Here is a 15150-nt window from a genome sequence, read left to right on the forward strand (position 1 = left end):
ACGTAAAAACACTGTTCAAAATGTCTGTATTTCTGCATTTTTTTGCAGAGGCTTTTGGGTGCAGATTACATGTGCTTTTTTGTTTAATAAAGTTAGTTTTATCCACCAAAAATGTCGCTTAAGCATTTGTTACATTTTCTCATTGCTTCCTATGGGTGAAAAACACTGCAAAAAAAGCAGAATGGACATTGCTGCAAATTAGAAAAATGCTGCAGTTCTCAAATTCAGTTTGAAAGAGAAAAAAACCCAAGAGTGTGCATGGGATCTCTGAATATCATAGCTATTGCTGGTACTGTAAGAATCAGCTTTTAATTTATATAAAGAAATGCAGCGAAAACAAAAAACGCTGCATATGAACAGCATGAAATTTAACAATGGTTTTACCCTATGTTTTGGCTACTCTGATTTATAGAGTCATGTCATTTATTTAGAGAAGACCATTTTGGGGGTTGAGAATAGCTTTCAAGTGTAAAGTGCTTTGGTAAAGTACTAAAGCCAGTGGGTGGTCTGTATGTTTTTTTATGAAACAAAGATAAGATTGGGTCTGTAGAGTCACAGCCAGTCTGGACATCATAGTTCCAACTTAGAGTGAATATCAAATGTTTGAATTTGTTGGCATCTGTTTTATTAATACTAACTATAAACTTATATAGATAATTATTTATACAAAAAACTTCTGAAAGCATCAGCCTACACCTACTTGTGCCAAAAAATGCAAGGTAAAAAAAGTTTCACGTCCCCTTCAGGATGACGGTCCAGAGATCAGCAGTCACTCTCCTGGGGCTCACGTTACATTAATACGTCATGTGAGCCCTGGGTTCAATTAGAGCTGACTTCATTCTCCCAGCTTCAGTTAAATTGAACCTCAAGAGGAAGTCTGAGTTGCATCTGGCCATCCACTTCTTGTTGATGTTTTATACTCCCGAAAGCAGAGAGAGTGATGTCAGTGCTAATTGGGCGCAGGGCTCACGTGACGTATCAATGTGAGGAGTGCTTACACTGCTGTGTCTACACCTGAGGGGTGTATAAGTGTTGTTTTTTTACCGTGGGCAAACATGTTGACTGAGAAAGGGATAATAGGAGTGTACAACTCTAAGGGGCACTTTGAACACTACGAGATCACAGGTGCGATGTCGGTGGGGTCAAATTGAAAGTGACGCACATTCGGCGTCGCAGGCGATATTGTAGTGTGTAAAGCCTTTTTGATACGATTAACGAGCGCAAAAGCGTCGTAATCGTATCATCTGTATAGCGTCGGTCATTTCCATAATTTGGAAATGACCGATGTTACGATGTTGTTCCTCGTTCCAGCGGCAGCACACATCGCTGTGTGTGAAGCCGCAGGAGCGAGGAACATCTTCTACCTGCGTCCTGCGGCTCACGCCAGCTATGTGGAAGGAAGGAGGTGGGCGGGATGTTTACGTCCCACTCATCTCCGCCCCTCCACTTCTATTGGCCGCCTGCCGTGTGACGTCGCTATGACGCCGCACGACCCGCCCCCTTAATAAGGAGGCGGGTCGCCGGCCAGAGCGACGTCGCAGGGCAGGTGAGTGCATGTGAAGCTGGCGTAGCGATAATGTTCGCTATGGCAGCTATCACAAGATATTGCAGCTGCGATGGGGACGGGGACTATCGCGCTCGGCATCGCAACCATCGGCTTGCGATATCGTAGTGTGCAAAGTGCCCCTAAGGCTATGTCCGCACTTTGGGTTGAGGTAGTTGCAGTTCTAAACGCATCCTCTGGCAGAAATTGCTTTTGCCAAAGTTGCTTTTGGTCACAGAAACGCGATAAATACGCGTGCGTTTTTACCACGTTTTAGCCGTGTTTTTAGCGCTTTTTATATGCTTTTCCATTGCATAAAGACAGATGCGTTTTGAATACAAAGACACTTCTAAATAAAGTTTAAACATACAAACACTATGATAAAAGGTAAAAAAAAATGAAAACATATGTAATTATTTACATCATAAAGAAAATATAATTATAGAGTATTTATGGCTAAAATATCAATAAATTAATAATTTTCATTAATTTAATTGTCGGACTATGTGTGTGTGTAAAGGGACATATCATTCCATTATTTTGATGTCATAAACGCATGTTTTCTGCACCTAAAAAGCAGGTAAAACGCTGGAATTTTGATGTTTGTTGCTTTTTGCAACTTCTCATTGACTTCATTGTTAGCAAAACGCACCCAAATGGCAAAAACAGTTGACATGCTGCTTCTTTGAATGTTGAGTTTTTGCCCAAAATTATGCAAATTAAACGCAGCGTTTTGAACTGCAAAGTGCGCACAAGAAATCCCCATTTCCCATAGACTTTGCTGTAAAATCAAAACACATGCCTTTTTGCATGAAAACGCTGCAGTTCAAAACGCAGCTGAAACACAGGTAAAAACGCAAAGTGCGGACACAGCCTTACAATAGATCCTGGTTAACTGTAAAAACAAACAAAATAAATATATTATAACGGTTGTTAGATAGGGAGCAAATTATCTTAACAAGAATGGATTAAAGAGGATTTTCTCTATTAAACATTGAAGGCATCTTATGTATATCCACCATCAGTGTATGATTGGGACTTCCACTAATACCTAGAACCAGGTGGGAATACTGATGTGTTTGCTTCAAAACAGCACTGCTCTTGCCTGAAAGGAAATCTGTCAGCTACAAAAACTCCATTTAAGGCCGGTTTCAGATGTCCGTGTTTCAGGTACATGTGACATCTGTTTTTAACACGTATGCCACACGTACCTATGTTATTCTATGCTGTTACTCACACGGACCGTGTGACCCCGTATGGCCACACACACACACACACACACACACGTCTGTTTTTTTTCTGGCAGCACAGGTATCTCACGGCCTGCACACTGATGTGATCCGTGTGACATCAGTGTGACACGTACGAGAGAAAACACGGGTCTTTGATTTTCTATATTCACCTGTATCCAGCGCTGTTTTCTTTGGCTATGCTGCCTCCTGCTTCTGACCCCCACTCATTATACTCATTGATTATTCACTGCACTGAGGAGCTGGAAGCCGGAGCATCACCGGGGACAGCATTAGGGATCACATCGCTGGGGACAGCATCACAGGGAGAGGTGAGTATTTAGCAAGCAGTGTCTGTGCAGTGACGTCCAGGAGGTCATCAGAGTTCCCAGTGAACACTGAGGAACCCGTGAAGTCACCGTCCTGACACCCACTGCAGCGCGGGTGTTGCAGGTGTGTTATCAGAATGTCATCGGAGCTCATTGGGAACTCCAATGACCTCCTGGACGACACGGCATACACACTGCTTGCTGGATACTCACCTGTCACCGTCAATGAGGCCATGCTATTCTCGGCGGTGCTGTCCCTGATGCTGTCAGCGCATTGCTCCAGCTTACAGCTCCTCAGTGCAATGAATAATCAATGAATATAATGAGTGGTGGTCAGAAGCAGGAGGCAGCAGAGCCAAAGAAAACAGCGCTGGATACAGGTAAATATAGAAAATATTTTCATTTCAAAGACCCGTGTTTTCTCCGGTATGTCATATGTATGCAAACACAGATGTCACATGTGACATACACGTGACACACGCATGACACACGTATGACCATAACCATGCGTGTGACTTGTACCTGATTAAGCACGGACGTCTGAAACCATCCTAATGTATATAATAGTATTCAGCAAGTATCAGTATATAGTATTTAAATAATATTAGGCTACATGGGGAAAATGAAGGGTTTTTTGCTCTCTGCAGACGCTTGCTTCCATTCATTAGAGAGGTGCAGAAAGCTGTTACAGTCCCATTGCTATCTACAGTGAGAGTCCTGTAACCAGCCCCCTGCCCTTTAGTTGACAGCCTACTCTGCACACATATGATGCACACATACGTTGCGCTGCCAGTCAAGGTGCAAGGAGAGTGAAAAGAGTGCACTCAATGACTGCGCAGGGTGGATTGAGGTTAGAGAAAAAAATCCTGTGTATTCAGTCAGCCAGTGAGAAGATTTATTTCTTCTCTTGTCGCAGCCCTCTTTCAGCAGCTCACCAATATGTATGTGTTCCAAGGTCCTCTCATTCTGAGCTTCTTTTGGGGTCAAGTTTGGGTGTTCGTCAGTCTAGTCAATATACCATAAATGTGTATGGCTCACAGGAATGACATAAATGAAAAAAAATTGACAGACATAGAAAGAGCTGTTACCAACTCAAGGTCAGATTACCAATGCACTAGCAAGATGCAGCAGGCCCCCATTATACAGGTGCAAAAATACTGAAGAAACCACTACTCACAACCTAACAATTCATTGAGGAGGTGGCTTCTTATTAAACATGCACACAGTTAGGACTTGCATAGGGCGCTAGTCACACAGGTACGTGTGATGCACAGTGTCTGCCTTACAGCCTAAAGTAATCAAATGGATAAGTAGCACTCTTAATGAATAAGCTGTAATGTATTTTTTTTTTCTTCACAAACGTATATGGTGGCTTGTGTAGATTTACTGTGGACTATGGTAAATCTTATTCATACAGTGCTACAAACTGTATTTTACACACAATACATATTTTTACCCCAAATGTTATTTTTGCACTAGCGAAAATTAATGTTTTGAACCCTAAAGAATGGCATATCTCAATTATGAATACCCACAGACTAGATATGAAGATTGGAGCTAATAAATCATTGCACAGGACTGACAAATGAAAATGGAACGGGCATAGAGGATATCCAAACCATCCTGGTGATCAGGCAACAATAGTGAAGACTACGAGGGATAATGCCCTCCCTTCAATATTTACAAATACTGAGTAAATAGTATTAATAAATACATATACATATATTTGTCCTGGTCTCTTGGCAGAGCAGATGCTGTTTTCTCTCCTTGGTTTGTTTTCGTTGTGTGTATCTTTTCTTCTATGAATGGAGGACCTGGTGAGAATTGGTCTCCTTTTATATGTTTTTGAGCAGCATAAACTGTGAAACAAGTCATGTTTGTTGCAGATTTGATTCACTTACTACTATGTGGTGTATTCTACATGTATATTATTGGGATTATACATTTGGATAAGCCATAGATTTTTATAGGATTCTGGTGACAATTTGTAAAGTCAGTGAAATTGTTTACAAATGTTAATTAATAAAAAAATATTTCATATTGCATACTATCAAGTTAATATACACACATATGTAAGGACTAGTGAATGGTTTCCAATATGTCTGTGGGATGTAACCAAGGGCATTTGACAATGGGGAAAGGGGATAAGGGAGGGAGGATTTAGGTTTTTTCACTATCAGTGATTTATTTGGTATCGCTACACAGGATTTCCTGAGAATTAGTCTGATATTCAATGGTGCTGTGGATCCCTGTGTTTGTTCTGTAAATATTTTACTGACCTGTAGTGTGTTACAAAGGAGCGTACACAGATGTAGAGGACAATGGGCCTGTTTTGTGTGCCATGATCGTCTCTAAACAGCCGTGAACTCATAAGGTAGTAGTTTAGGCAATAAACAAAGTTGACACACTGCACAATAAATGTTATAGCAAGACACATGGGGTACCACCAGGGCCAGGCTGCGATGAGATCCTCTGGAATGAAAACAAGAATGTTTTGTTTAGCCGGATGATGGTAGCAATGTCTCCATTATACCTACAGCATTCACAGTTCTGCTGATGGCTTCCACAGATGAGCCTGGTCACTTAGACTATGATTAACATAATTTTGGAGAAGCGGAACAAATTATTGAGGAGACTGAACCCCTTGAAGCAGCATTAATTTTTGTTTCCATCTTCCAAGAGCTATAACTTATATATTTCTGTTATCATTGACTTATGAAACTTTTTTTTTTGCAGGACAAGTTGTAGTTTTGCATAACACAATTTATTTTGCCAAATAATCTTATGGAAAAAAATTTAAAGTTTGGTAGAACTTCCTGGGCTCTCGTTGGAATCCAATCTGAAGAGGTTTATTGAGGTTTATCGATGAAAAGTGTTCATTATTCGGTCAAATTGAGAAAACCTGATTTCTTTACTATGCAATTTATAAAAAGTTTGACATGTCAGTTATTCAGTTTTACATGCTGTATCTGTACAATATAATATATTTACAATAAAAATAGATTGAACATAAAGTTTGGTAGAAAATTCATTTTGCGGTAAAATTGACCCAATATCTGTGTTCCGCAGGTCAGTACGGTTACGGGGATACCAAATTTATATAGGTTTTACTACTGGAAAAAAAACTTTTTTTTTTAATTTTAATTGATTTCAGTTTTGAGAGCCCCAATTTTTTTTTGTTAATGGAGTTCTATGAGAGCTTGTGTTTTGTGATTTTTTTTTTTCCCTCCAATATGGCATCCACCATGGGATAAATATTTTTATATTTTACTAGTTTGGATGATTAGATCAAAAGGCTATAGTAATGTTATTTGATAGATTTTTCCATTTGCATTTGAGGAAAATCAGGTAACCTAACATGCCACTGTAATTTTATAAAAGTCCTTAGACACCCCCCCCCCCCATGGTCACTTAAAACACTGCTCTGAAGTACACAGCTGCTGCGCACAGTAGTGTATGGGATCTAATAGTAAGTCTATAAGACTGTACATGTGACGATGAATGTATGGATCCATACACTTGCTATTGAACTTGTACACCATTGTGTGAGTGCAACTCATTTATGAGTTGCGGATTAAAGGCCCCGTCACACACCGAAATAAAGCTTTGGCAGATCTGTGGTTGCAGTGAAATCATGGACATATTGTTCCATTTGTACACAGCCACAATCCTGGCACTGATTGTCCACAATTTCACTGCAACCACAGATCTGCCGCAGATTTATCTCTGTGTGTGACAGGGCCTTACAGTGGTGTTTTGACCAATCGGTGGGGTCTCCGGACCTCGACAGAGCAGCAACTGTATCCTGTAGTAACAAAAACTTTTCTAAAGTGACCGTTACACTTAAAATTTAAACTGTTATGACTGAAACGTCTGTGCTAGTACTTCAGTTCTTTCAATAAATCAACCACTTTATTGCCCTGAGTGCCAAATCTTAAGCTGGTGTCACACACAGCGACAACGACGTCGCTGCTACGTCACCATTTTCTGTGACGTTGCAGCGACGTCCCGTCGCTGTCGCTGTGTGTGACATCCAGCAACAACCTGGCCCCTGCTGTGAGGTCGCCGGTCGTTGCTGAATGTCCAGCTTCATTTTTTGGTCGTCACTCTCCCGCTGTGACACACACATCGCTGTGTGTGACAGCGAGAGAGCGACGAAATGAAGCGAGCAGGAGTCGGCGTCTGGCAGCTGCGGTAAGCTGTAACCAGCGTAAACATCGGGTAACCAAGGGAAGACCTTTCCCTGGTTACCCGATGTTTACGCTGGTTACCAGCCTCCGCTCTTGCTGCCAGTGCCGGCTTCTGCACTGTGACATGTGGCTGCAGTACGCATCGGGTAATTAACCCGATGTATACTGTAGCAAGGAGAGCAAGGAGCCAGCGCTAAGCAGTGTGCGCGGCTCCCTGCTCTCTGAACTGTGACATGTAGCTGCAGCACACATCGGGTTAATTAACCCGATGTGTACTGTAGGAGAGCAAGGAGCCAGCGCTAAGCGCGGTTCCCTGCTCTCTGAACATGTAGCACAGCGACGTTATGATCGCTGCTTCTGCTGTGTTTGACAGCTAAGCAGAGATCATAACAGCGACTTACAAGGTCGCTGTTACGTCACCGAAAATGGTGACGTAACAGCGACGTCGTTGTCGCTGTCGTTTAGTGTGAACCCAGCTTTATTCCCAGCTAAAAGGTAAATGTCTTTTCACCAAGATTAGGACCTGGTGATAGTATGAAAGAGAAGGCCAGTGTTATAGGGTATAAGGTAGTGAAAGCAGCCACGAGCCATACAGGTTAGATGAACATTTGCAGAACTACTGCCAAATTACCATCTACTTTCCCTGATAGGCTTAGTCACTGTCTACAAGCAGTCTCATTACAATACAAGTTACATGGAACATATTTGAATAATTCGAATAAGTTTAGATCTTGTTCCATTTGTGTCATCAGTGAGGATCATTTATTAAAAAGCCCCACAAACAAAAGCAGTAGTAATGTCAATACCAACAAAAAAAATTATTTCCTGAATGCTAGTTGAACATTTACAATATATCTCCCTGTGGAAATCTATGGGTTCATATTATACCTCTGTGTGCCTTTTATTTTACGCACACAAAGTTGATTATTTTCTCTACTAATTTTACAACGGGCCAATGGCTTTAACCCACATTTCCTTTCTCCAACTAAGGGTACAGTCTCCCTAAACGACGTACCAGCGATTCCGACCATGATATGACCTGGTCAGGATCGCTGGTGCGTCGCTACATGGTCGCTGGTGAGCTGTCAATCAGGCAGATCTCACCAGACACCAGTGACCAGCCACTCGTGGAAACGATGCTGCGCTTGGTAACCAAGATAAATATCGGGAAACTAAGCAAAATGCTTTGCTTGGTTACCCGATATTTACCTTGGTTACTAGCGTACGCCGCTCTCAGGCTACCAGTACTGGCTCCCTGCACTCGTAGCCAGGGTACACATTGGGTTACTAAGCAAAGCGCTTCGCTTAGTTACCCGATGTGTACTCTGGCTACGTGTGCAGGGAGCCAGTACTGGCAGCCTGAGAGCGGCGTACGCTAGTAACCAATGTAAATATCAGGTAACCAAGCAAAGCGCTTTGCTTAGTTACCCGATGTGTACCTTGGTTACCAGCGTCCGCAGCTGTCAGAAGCTGGCTCCCTGCTCCTTGCACATTCAGATCGTTGCTCTCTCGCTGTCAAACACAGCGATGTGTGCTTCACAGTGGGAGAGCTACGAGCAAAAATTGAGCCAGAGCAGTGTGTAACGATCAGCGATTTCACAGCAGGGGCCAGGTCGCTGCTTAGTGTCACACACACAGCGAGATCGCTGATGAGATCACTGGTGCGTCACAAAACCTGTCACTCAGCAGCGATCTCGCTATGTGAGAAGTACCCCTAAGTGTTACACCCACATGGAAGCCTCTGGGCATGTTTCAGTGTTTAAAAGTGCAGAAAGGTTGCCTAGAGTTTACAGTTGTCAGGATCCGATATTGTGCTGCTTCCTTCTGTCATCCTTGGACTTAAAAAAATTAAATTGATATTCTCATGTTTGGGAGTTATTCCCTATGTAAGGGATAGGGGACCCCCTATGCATGGAGTGTAAGTTGATCATGCCCAGTTATTCTTAATGGGACCACCAGCGATTGGACTGTGCTCGGTTGGTCTTCACCACTTCCATAATAATGAATGGAGCGGCAGTGTGTATGGTCTGCCACTGCTCCATGCACACATGGCTCTTTACTGATCCAGTTATCAATATCAGAGGGGTCCCAGTGTAAGCGATAGCTTCTAAGCTTGAGAATACTCCTTTGAGGCAGTTTAAGCAGGTATTTGGTGTAGTTTGATAGGCTCAATAGTGATAAGTTTTTAAAGTATCATCAATTCCCCAAACATATAGGCCAGTGTCACGTGAATGTATTGTTTTAGCAATTTCCTACATATTTTATCAGGACACAGCACTCATCTTTTTATTCATATTATAACATGCACATTTTATTATCCCAATATTATGAGAATCCAGTGTTTGCATCTGAGCGAAACTGCAATTTAAGCATATATGGCTATGTGCGCACGTTGCGTACAGTCACTGCAGAAATTTCTGCAGCGATCTGAAGAGCACATGTGCGCTTTAAATCGCTGCAGAAATGTCTGTAGTGAAAAAAAAAAAAAAGCCGATTCCATGCGCTCTGCCTGCAGCTCCTCCCATAGACAGAGCAGGAGCTGCCGGCAAAGCGCACGGAAGAAGTGACATGTCACTTCTTAGAACGCAGCGCTTCGGCAGTAGCCGAAGCGCTGCGCTCTAAAACGCCACGTGCGCACGGCCCCTGCACAATCTCCATAGATTATGCAGGGGAAGCAGGACGCATGCAGTTACGCTGCGCTACAAAGCGCAGCGTAACAGCATGTATTTACGCAACGTGCGCACATAGCCTATCTGTGCGCTGAGTATTTGCTGCAGAATCTGGCAAAACAAGTGTTTTTCCCATGCGTTTTTCATGCATTTGGGGTGGAAAAACATGGGCAACAACACTGAAAGAATTCACATGCTGCGAATTATTTTGTGCACCAAATCTGCAAGGGAAAAATAAGCAACATGTGCACAACACTTCAGAATTCTCATTGACTTTGTTGGCATAAGGATTAGCATGCAGTTCTGTGGCAAAACTGCACCGAAAAACGCAGTGTGTGCACATAGCCTAACGGTATGTGCACAGAATCAGTGTTTTGGATGCAGCATGTTTTCACTTTATAGAAATCCCATGCCCACTGTGCTTCTTTTTTCTGCAGTGTAAACAGACATGTAGCTGGGCATCCCAAGCCGTAGCATGTCAATGTATGCCTATGGAGACGCGAGTGTTCTCAGTGAAAATCTGCTGCACCCAGAACCCTGATTGTAGGCAGGAACACTGAGTTCTCCTGTGGAGAATATTTACGTCTCCGCAGTAGGGCTGACATTAGGTCTAGGATGCAGTGTCTACCGATTACGTGCACGTACCCCTATACAGAATTTCGCAGACCACTGAAAATAATTTGTAAGACGACTTTCTGGAGATTCCATCCACTCACAGGTAAACTTTATCTATTTTAAATATTATATATTTTTCTATGACCATCAAATAAACCAGAATGTTTGATATTATGGCGCCTGTCAGGTCTGAAAAAAGATTTTTGCTAAAACTTTTTGTTATTTTAAAAACACTAATTACTTTGTCTATATACTTTTCACCTAGCACACATCATTTTTTACCTTCAACAAACAGCTTTGCCAGAAAGGTACTTGACTTCTTACGATAGAAAGACGCCATGCAAAGCGTACACTGTGATTGAGTAAACAGACGCAGGTTGTCAGTGCAACAATGCCTGTGAGCAAAGTCATGAGGACTGCAGCTGGACACGGCTCTTACACAACCAGCTATCAGTTACACCGTCCAGGTCTACAGTTATTGTGATAAAAACTTGCTTTGAAGTAAATCAATGTGCCAATCAAACACACACACTAAAACATAGCAACGATTCCAAGGTGATACAAGTCAGGTTTAGGCATCAGTAGGTTGCATTGGCCATTTATGATCAGGTCACATTATATTCTCCTTTGCAAATTTCTCATGAGTAGAGCTGGGCAGGCTCGCAGAAAACCGGGACCGGCGGGTCCCTGCTAAATTAAAAAAAAAATAAAAATAATCTGTAACCAGAATCCGGTACCCAAATAAGTCTATGGGGACCAGAATCCGGAGACTAAGGCGGGCTTTGCACGTTGCGACATCGGTAACAATGTGTTACCGATGCTGCAGCGATAGTCCCGCCCCCGTCGCACGTGCGATATCTAGTGAAAGCTGCCGTAGCGATTATTATTGCTACGGCAGCTTTACACGCACATACCTGCCGAGCGACGTCCCTCTGGCCGGCGACCCGCCTCCTTCCTTAGGGGGCGGGTCGTGCGGCGTCACAGTGACGTCACACGGCAGGCGTCCAATTGAAGCGGAGGGGCGGAGATGAGCAGGATGTAAACATCCCGCCCACCTCCGTCCTTCTCATTGCAGCCGGCGGCAGGTAAGGTGAAGTTCCTCGCTCCTGCGGCTTCACACACAGCAATGTGTGCTGCCGCAGGAGCGAGGAACAACATCGTACCTGTCACTGCACCGGCATTATGGAAATGTCGGAGGCTGCAGCGATGATACGATAACGACGCTTTTGCGCTCGTTCATCGTATCAAAAAGGTTTTACACGTTGCGATATCGACTGCGACGCCAGATGTGCGTCACTTTCGATTTGACCCCATCGACATCGCACGTGCAATATCGCAACGTGCAAAGCCGCCCTTATGCTATGTGCCCATGGGAGCTCGCATCTGCGGATATATCCACAGGTACGGCCGCAGGTTTAAAAAAAAAAAAAAAAAAGACGTGTGGTTCCCCACAGCAGGAATTCTCAGGCTGGAGAGACTCAGCCTAAAAATATCAGCTTCCAGCTGCCAGGAATTGTCGCATCCATTAGATGTAACAAGCACAGTGCTTTACCAAGCTCTTCCCATTGCCCTGGTGCGGTGGCAATCGGGGTAATAATGGGTTAATAACAGCGCACAGCTGCTACTAAACCCTAGATTAATGCTGGCTAAGGTGTATATGAGATACCTGCATCACTAATCTGCTAGGGAAAGTAAATAAACTCAAACACCGAAAAAAAATCCTTTATTTGAAATACAATACAAAAAGCACCCTCTGTCACCACTTTATTAACCCCAACACACGCCTGCAGGTCCAACGTAATCCACACGAGGTCCCACGACAATTCCAGCTCTGCTACATCTCACTCACAGTGAGTAGACATAGAACATAGCTGCTAGCTGTGAGCTCCAGAGAATGAATTAGCAGCGATGACTGCAGGCAGACGCCGTCACACAGGCTGGGGGCGTGTCTGACTGCAACCAGAGGCCAGGCAAGCTGGTGGGTGGGGAAAGCAGTGCATATGAAATGCACGATGATGAGTGGCCCAGGAGCAGTGTACAGCAGTGCGGGAGATGGACCGGAGCCTCGGTAAGTATGAAGCACTCACGTCACTTATTTTATTTTTCCTTTATTATTATTTTTTTTTTTTTAATTTCTCGAGTACTGTATCCGGATCAAACGCCCGGAATCCCAGGCCTAGCACCTGAGCAACTTTGAAACTACGTTGATCCAGACTTTACAGTCCGGGTTTGCCCATCCCTACTCATGAGACATAATATACCCAAACAGTACCCCCCCCCCCCCTTCCCCACCTTCAACCTGATAACACATTCAAGGGGAGGCACAAAATGGCTGAGGAACCACACAACTCATGAGACCTTTTCATTTGGCTTCCATCTGCCCCACCAGACGTCCAATAACTCAGTGAGACATTCAACGAATGCAGCTTATGAGCACTATGGCTGCCAATTTTGCATGAGCGTCATTTAGATTGTGAGCCCCAATGGGGACAGTATTGTCAATGTATGTAAGGTGGGCGGCACGGTAGCTCAGTGGTTAGCACTGCAGTCTTGCAGCGCTGGGGTCCTGGGTTCTAGTCCCACTAAGGACAACATCTGAAAGGAGTTTGTATGTTCTCCCCGTGTTTGCGTGGGTTTTCTCCGGTTTCCTCCCACACTCCAAAAACATACTGATTGGTAATACTGTCCCCATTGGGGCTCACAATGTATGTAAAGCGCTGTAGAATTAATAGTGCTATATAAATGATTATTATTATTATAAAGTGGTGTGGAATAGCGCTATATAAATGAATAAATATTATATTATATTGCAATAACTATGGCATGAATACTTCTATGTGAGTGGAAATATTTTACATAAACCTAAGTAGATGACACAATTTAATGGTATAACTTAACAGGTGCAACCCTAAAAAAAATAGGGTGGAACCATTGTGTTATATATTATAGTGGACAATATAGTGTAAGCCAGTTGGAAGAAGTGGAGTAATTTTACCACTAGGCAGTGTGGTCTGGATACATTTGGGATAGTGTTAAGGGCCTCTGGCAGTACCTCTATTTCCATTTGTTGTGGTTTTTTCATTCAGTGGTGCCCATTGTAATCATTATTATTGTTCTTGAGAGGTAAATACAGGTGCAATTTCCAGTCTATGGGCTTTAAGCTATCAGTCTGGATGTAATCAATACTAGATTGGTTTTTCCTAAATAAATTTACATGGCAATACTGTTTTTTGCTTTGATTTTCCTATAATCAATGTGACTACAATGTCTGAATGCAGCTTTTGTACATACCTAGTTGAATTAACAAGACCATATCTGGGTTGTAGTAGGAGAAATTACCATTTAGCTTAGAACTGGCTTATTTCATGTAAATTTTCACACATAAAGGCTATTTGCATATCTCAAGGTATGAAAGCAGCTCTTCCAGACACGGTCCGATCACAACTAGTTTCAGCAGACCGTGTACTGTGTTGTATATACACCAGACAGCAATTGTCACCACTATAAAGCACCAGTTACAAGAAGCCTGTTAATTGCTGACAAAACGCTTCTAGGATGTAAAATACTTTGGATTAATGAGGGCAGTAGATTTGGAGTGTAGTCGGGTCTTTAAATTGCAATATCCATTTGTAAAATGACAATGGAAATGTTACTGGGGAGTGGGGGGACAAAAAAAAAATAAAAAAATTCCACCATTTCCCCATCTTTCTTTTTCATGACCATGCATTGTACTAGTGATCCAGAAGCTGCATGTAATTGATATAACCATTAACAAACGTAGCGAAACGGCTCCACCAGTGCTCCCAGTTTCGGCAATTGGCTGCGGCGCTGACGTCACAGCAACTGTATAGCAGCGACTTTGCCAGAAACCGGCAGCACTGAAACAGACTCACCAGAGGATCTGGGGAACTAAGGTACAGCATGGTTTGTTTTATATAATAACATGCAGCCGGGGACATTCATTTACTGACAAGGAATACCACCTTTAAGACTCATCCCCAATATCAATGTAAGAAAATAAAAAGTTGATTGAAAACATGCGCAGTCTGTATCAAAGTACTTTCAAATGTTGAATGTCAGCTTTGTAGCTGTGCTTCATGGTGCCCGCTCCTCTGTGTGCAATACGTCAGCAGCAGGCAGTTTATGCACTGTCATCGGAGCACGTGAAGCACACCAAGTCACTGAGAAGACATAGGTGTGGCTTTGATACAGTATGACAAAAACCTCAAGAAATATGGAAAGTCCTAGTCAAATCGACCTTTGGATCGTGATTTAAAGGTTTAATGAACAGTGTATATTCCTAAAGATACAAGAGTCTAGGAGATTTACCTAAAATGAAAAGAAAGCAAAAAGGCAGAGAAATAATGATAGGTGGGGACAGTGAGGCAATGTCTGTAAATCTCTGAATATCTTGATGCTATATAAGAAAGCATGATAAAATAAAATGCAGCAACATGGCATGTTTTTTTTTTTTTCTAGCAAATCACTAGGTACAGTGCCTTGAAAAAGTATTCACACCCCATGAAGTTTTACACATTTTTTTTTCTCATTACATCCAAACTAACATTTTTTTGA

The sequence above is a fragment of the Anomaloglossus baeobatrachus genome, chromosome 1 (assembly GCF_048569485.1).
Source record: "Anomaloglossus baeobatrachus isolate aAnoBae1 chromosome 1, aAnoBae1.hap1, whole genome shotgun sequence".
NCBI lineage: Eukaryota > Metazoa > Chordata > Amphibia > Anura > Aromobatidae > Anomaloglossus > Anomaloglossus baeobatrachus.